This window comes from Egretta garzetta, unplaced genomic scaffold (assembly GCF_000687185.1).
Source record: "Egretta garzetta isolate BGI_Z169 unplaced genomic scaffold, ASM68718v1 scaffold226, whole genome shotgun sequence".
NCBI classification, from domain to species: Eukaryota; Metazoa; Chordata; class Aves; order Pelecaniformes; family Ardeidae; genus Egretta; species Egretta garzetta.
In genome coordinates this window covers 279872-285392 of record NW_009260021.1, presented here as the reverse complement: position 1 = coordinate 285392, position 5521 = coordinate 279872, and positions in this window count along the sequence as shown.

Here is a 5521-nt window from a genome sequence, read left to right as displayed (position 1 = left end):
GTGGTTCTCACCAGCGTGTCAGTCCACCTGGTTCATCTCTTTTCCCTCTGGCTTTGAGTGCTGCACACCCAACTGGCCTGGAGCAGGGCTTTGCTGGACCCTCCATGTGCCCGGGCTGGCACAGTTCTGATATCACCATATCATCAGATGATACCACCATATAGAATCATAGAATCATTTGGGTTGGAAAAGACCTTTAAGATCATCAAGTCCAACCCTTCCCCTACCCCTGCCATCCCACCCCCAAACCCTGGCCCTCAGCACCGCCTCTGCCCGGCTGTTAAATCCCCCCAGGGCTGGGGACTCGACCCCTTCCCTGGGCAGCCCCTTCCAGTGCCTGACAGCCCCAAGGGGAAGGAATTGTTCCCCATGGCCAACCTCACCCTGCCCTGGCACAACTTCAGACCGTTCCCCCTTGTCCTTTTGCCTGTTACCAGGGAGAAGAGGCCGACCCCCTCCTCACTACACCCTCCTGTCAGGCAGTTGTAGAGGGCAATGAGAGCTCCCCTCAGCCTCCTCTTCTCCAGATTAAAACCATATCAGATGATAGCACCATATCAGATATCACCATGTCAAGGTGGGCTCTGAATCTGCCTGTGGGATGATGGTGCAGGTTCAATTAATGTCCCAGCTCTAATGACGGGGCCATTTTTTCAAAAGGGGCACCCCCCCCACACCCCTTAGGAGTAATGCAATGGCTGGTACAACCTAATCACGTGTCTTGACGAGCCCTGCTGGATGGATAGTGCTAATTACAGCGTGCCCTGCAGGGGTGGTGGCCCAGCCCGGGGGAAGGGTCCTCCAGCAAGCTTCTGAGAAAGGATACAAACACTTCTTGCCAAAAAAGCCGACGCCGCCAGCAGCAGCAGGAAGAGTTGCCCCCGCAGAGGCCGTGTGTGGTCTTTTTGGCAAGCTCCTGTTCGATGGGCACCTTTGGGAGGTTTCGTGCTGTGGCTCTGAGGCCTCCGGCGTGAGGCAGGTCCCACTCCTGCATGTGAGACGGGGACTGTCCCTGCATCTCTGTGGTCAATGTCTGATCATAGAATCATAGAATCATAGAATTGTTGAGGTTGGAAAAGACCTTTGAGATCATCAAGTCCAAATGTTAACCTAACCCTGCCATCCAACCGCTAAACCCTGGCCCTAAGCACCTCATCTATCCTTCTTTTAAATATCTCCAGGGATGGGGACTTGACCACCTCCCTGGGCAGGTCATTCCAGAGCCTGACAGCCCTATCATGTGGTGGAAGAGGCTGGAGATTCATCTTCTGCCCAGAAGCCTGCTGCTTGGCAGGGTTGCTAACACCGAAGGAAGTTTATCCAGCCTCATGGCGTCTCGCTGACGTGAGGCACGTTGAGCGGCAGTGTCTCACTTTGATGAGATTCCACAGAAGACTTGTGCTGCTGCTGCTTTTAAAGTGACTCTTCAAAGCCGAACTCCCTCTGCTGTGGATAAGGAAACCAATAAATCAGCTTTTCCTTCTGCAGGAACGCTGCTGGCTCTGGGAAAGCGTGATCTCCAGCTCAACTCCTAACCTGGCTGCAAGGAGTCACGGCTCCGCACCTGAGCCGGAGGCCTCCTGCACTGCTTTTTGCCCCCCAAAATGTGTTTTGCCCCCAGGTTTGCTCACCTGGATGTACCCAAACCTATTTGCCCTGGGGAAGGGGGGAGAGGCGCACGCTGTGCCCTGGCTCATGCTGCTGGTGCCTGGCTGGAGGTGGGAGCTCGGCTTTGGTCCTCACTGCTGGGGGGATGCCGGCGGGCTCTCTTCTGGTGGCACATGCACACAGAGCCACAAAGCTGGGGAGGGGTCTGGAGCCCAAGTCTTACAAAGAGCAGCTGAGGGAACTGGGGGTGTTTAGTCTGGAGAAGAGGAGGCTGAGGGGAGCCCTCATCACCCTCTATAACTACCTGACAGGAGGCTGCAGCGAGGTGGAGGTCGGCCTCTTCTCCCTGGTAACAGATGATAGGATGAGGGGGAATGGTCTGAAATTGCACCAGGGCAGGTTTAGGTTGGACATTAGGAAAAACTTCTTCACTGAAAGGGTTGTCAGGCTCTGGAATGGGCTGCCCAGGGAGGTGGTGGAGTCCCCATCCCTGGGGGTATTTAAAAGAAGGATCGATGAGGTGCTTAGGGCCAGGGTTTAGTGGTCGGGTGGCAGGGTTAGGTTAAAGGTTGGATGTGATGATCTCAAAGGTCTTTTCCAACCTCAACGTTTCTATGGTTCTATGATTCTAAATGCAGACCTTTGGAGCGGACTCGGAGAGCAGATGCAATTAGTGAGAGCGCAGTGATGCTCCCTGATTAAGCAGGGCTCTCCAGGCAGCTTCTGGAGGCAGCCAAGCAATGGTATTAGCAGCTTTTAATTTGTTTTCCTGGCCCTGCTGGGTGAATACGCAGATCCAGTGCTGGCGTGGGATGGACCCGCCGCCTCCTGCCAGAGGGGACCGGACCTGGTGTCCCCTGCCCCCGGCTGGAAAGGGCTGTGGGGTAGAGGTTGCCAAAAGAGAAGTGGGATTATTCTGCCGATGTCCTGGGATATGTGAAATTAGGGTCTTGCTGGGGTATTGAAGGGGGCTGTGTTGGTGTTCCCAGTTCTGGAGGGATTTTCCCACTCGGGGAGCAGGGCCAGCATCCCACTGGATGGCCCAGCAGGCAGCACTGGGGGTGCAAAGCTAGGGCAGCCTCCAGACCCCCTAACTGCTCCAGCCTCCAGCTTCCTAACTGGGAAACAGGGAAGGGAAAGATCCCAATGCCTTTGCGTAAAGCTGTGAACTCTGCTGGGAGCCTGAGCAAACCTGCTGGTGGGGACGAGCACCACTGGTCTGGACATGCTGGTGTGGACCGCTGGTGCCATCCGTCTCTTAGGTGATGCTTTAAATGACAGCTTCACCCATGGTTTGGGCCCCTGGCACAGCCAGGACCTCTCTCTATTTCATATTCCTCCTCTTCCAGTATTGCATATTCATGCAATTTATACTTCTGGCTGCTCTCCCACCCAGAGCAGCCGTGGGAGCCTGGGCTTTGAACGCGGGGCTGAGTCCCCGATCTTCCTGGGAGTCTTCCCTCCCGCTCGGGCTGCAGCTCTTCCCGCTGCTTGCCCGAGCATCCCCCTGAGGAGCTCCGCTGGGAAGGGACCCCCATGGCAAACGCTGCCCGCCCTCCTGCAGCTTTCCGCAGCCTCGCTCAGAGCCGGCGGAGAGGAAGAGGAGTTCCTTGGGCAGGCATGGCCTCTGCTGTCCCCAGGGCCAGAATCCAGCCTGGGCTCTGCTCCCGGGACGCCCGGCTGCAGCTCCAGCCAGGAGCAGGGTGCTGCTGCCCCAAGCGCTGCGCAGGCGAATGGCATCGGCAGATGAAGCCGAGGAGTTTGGGAAGGCGAAGGATCCGGGGGTGAAGGGCTGGCTTCTGGCTCACCCTTGCCTTGGGGCAGCTGGAGATGCTGGGGGGGGAGGCAGATTGCCTCTGCTCTTCCTCACCCCAGGGCGACCGGCAGATGCGTTGGCTCCTCCTGAGCACGGACACCCATCCTGGGTGAAGGGGGTGGCATCCCACCCCAGCAACGAGCCCCCCTCCCAAAACGCACGGCGAGGAGATCACCCCTTGCTCCGGCACCGTGGCACCGCAGCCCCCGGGCTCGGTCGCGCCAGGACGGGCTGGAGGCCGTGCAGCCCCCTGGCTGGTTTGTCTGCTCAGGGCATCTTTGGCTCGGCGTCCCCTCCCGTGAAGCGAGGGGTGCACTGCTGTGCCCCGGCGCCCCGTGTTTCGGTTCACAGCGGGGGCAGCCCTGGGAGCTGCTCCTGCATCCCCGCCCTCGCGCTCCGGCTGGTGTCTTTTGTGCAGGTTCCTTCCCCCAAACATCATCTGGGTGATCCAGGACCCCAGTACAGAAGGAGGGACCCGCAGAGACAGACGTTGCTGTAACCACTGGAAAAAAATACAGCTCACAAGTGCAATGAGTTGCAAGGTCTCTGCGATGGCTCAGCTGAACCGGTGTCCGGTGGGAGCTTCAGTGGGCTGAAGGGCCCTGGGGGGTCAGCGATGGTGGGAGCAGAAAGGAGGCTCCTGTCCAGGCTGGGATTAACCCTTCCTCATACAAACTACCCACGCGCTTGCTCTCCTCCCCCTGCACCCTTTGCAGCCACGGGAGAAAGCCTGGGGCGTTCAGAAGGCGGATGGTGCGGCAAGGGGGTCGAAGCATCCCCCCCCCGGCCATGCAGGGACCCTCGGTGACGAGCCTGGGCTCAATGTGCCCCTCCAGGTGGCTGTAGGGAAGCAAGCGACCCCCTGTGTGTTTTGCACCCTCTGATGCTCTCCAGCCCAGGGTTTGTCCCCCCCTCACCAGCTTTCTGGTGCTCGAGATGGATCTGAGCTCTGCCGGAACAGCTCTCCAGCTGGCTTAGAGACCTCACGTTCTTCCTGTGGCCAGTGGAGGGGTTTTTTCACCAAAATCTTACCCAGTTTGATTGCACCCAGCCACCTCACTCTCCAACCCACCCGCGATGGGGTTAGGGCAGAGCAGACCCTCCCCTGGCAGCTCGAGGTCCTCATTTTCTTCAAACCAAAGCCAGCCCCGGGGATCACCTCCCACCCTCGTGGTGCCAGGAAGACAGCCCGGAGAAAAGCGCTTTGGGAAGGGGGATGGTTAAATGCTGCTGATGCCCAGGCCAGGGGAATCGGTATGGGAGTGGGGTGCAAAGCAGAAGGATGGGGTGGGTTGCCAGGAGGTGTTTGCTGAAGCAGCTCCTCCTTGCAGGAGTGGAGCAGCCGTCCCTCCGGTCCTTCCCCTGGCCCTGCTCTCTCCGGCAGGAGCATTGGGGTGAGCCAAAAAGCGACAGGACTTGGCAGGGGTGTTGGGAACCGATTATCCCGCTCCGGGGCCCCTCTGCTTCCCACAGTGCCAGGTAATGCTCAGGTCTCCTTGGTGATGGATTACGGGATTAAAGGGTTCAGGTGAGCCCTCCTGCACACGGTTCAGTTACTCCCAGGAACAACAGCACAGTTTCGGCACGCTGTGGGGAGCCTCCCCCCTGCTCCCACGTGCCCAGGAGGGACCACGCATGGGCTGAGGGAAAGACCAGGAGGGCGAAGGATCCATCCCATCACCCGATGCTGTGGTCAGGGGTGCTGGTGGTGCTTGGGGTCGTGTCAGGTCCTGGCACTGAAAAGCTTGGGGATGTCCCATGCCCACCCAGACATGCCCCCACGGAGGGCAGGGACCGGTGGGATGTGCCCTTGGGGCTGGGGCTTCCCAGTCACTCCCTTCCCACTGCACTGGCCGCTCGCAGCAAGCCAAAACCAGTGTGAAACCAGTGCCCCCAGCACTTCCCCGCAGCGGAGATGTCGCTCCCATCCGGGCCAGGCGCCTGCAGGGATACGTCTCCCGTCGCTGCGGGTGGCAGCACGTTTTGCACCCCTGGGCTCCCTGTTTGGGGGTTTGCTGGCAGCCCCCAGCTGGTTTTGCACCCCCGGGCTCCCTGTTTGGGGGTTTGCTGGCAGCCCCCAGCTGGTTTTGGGCACCC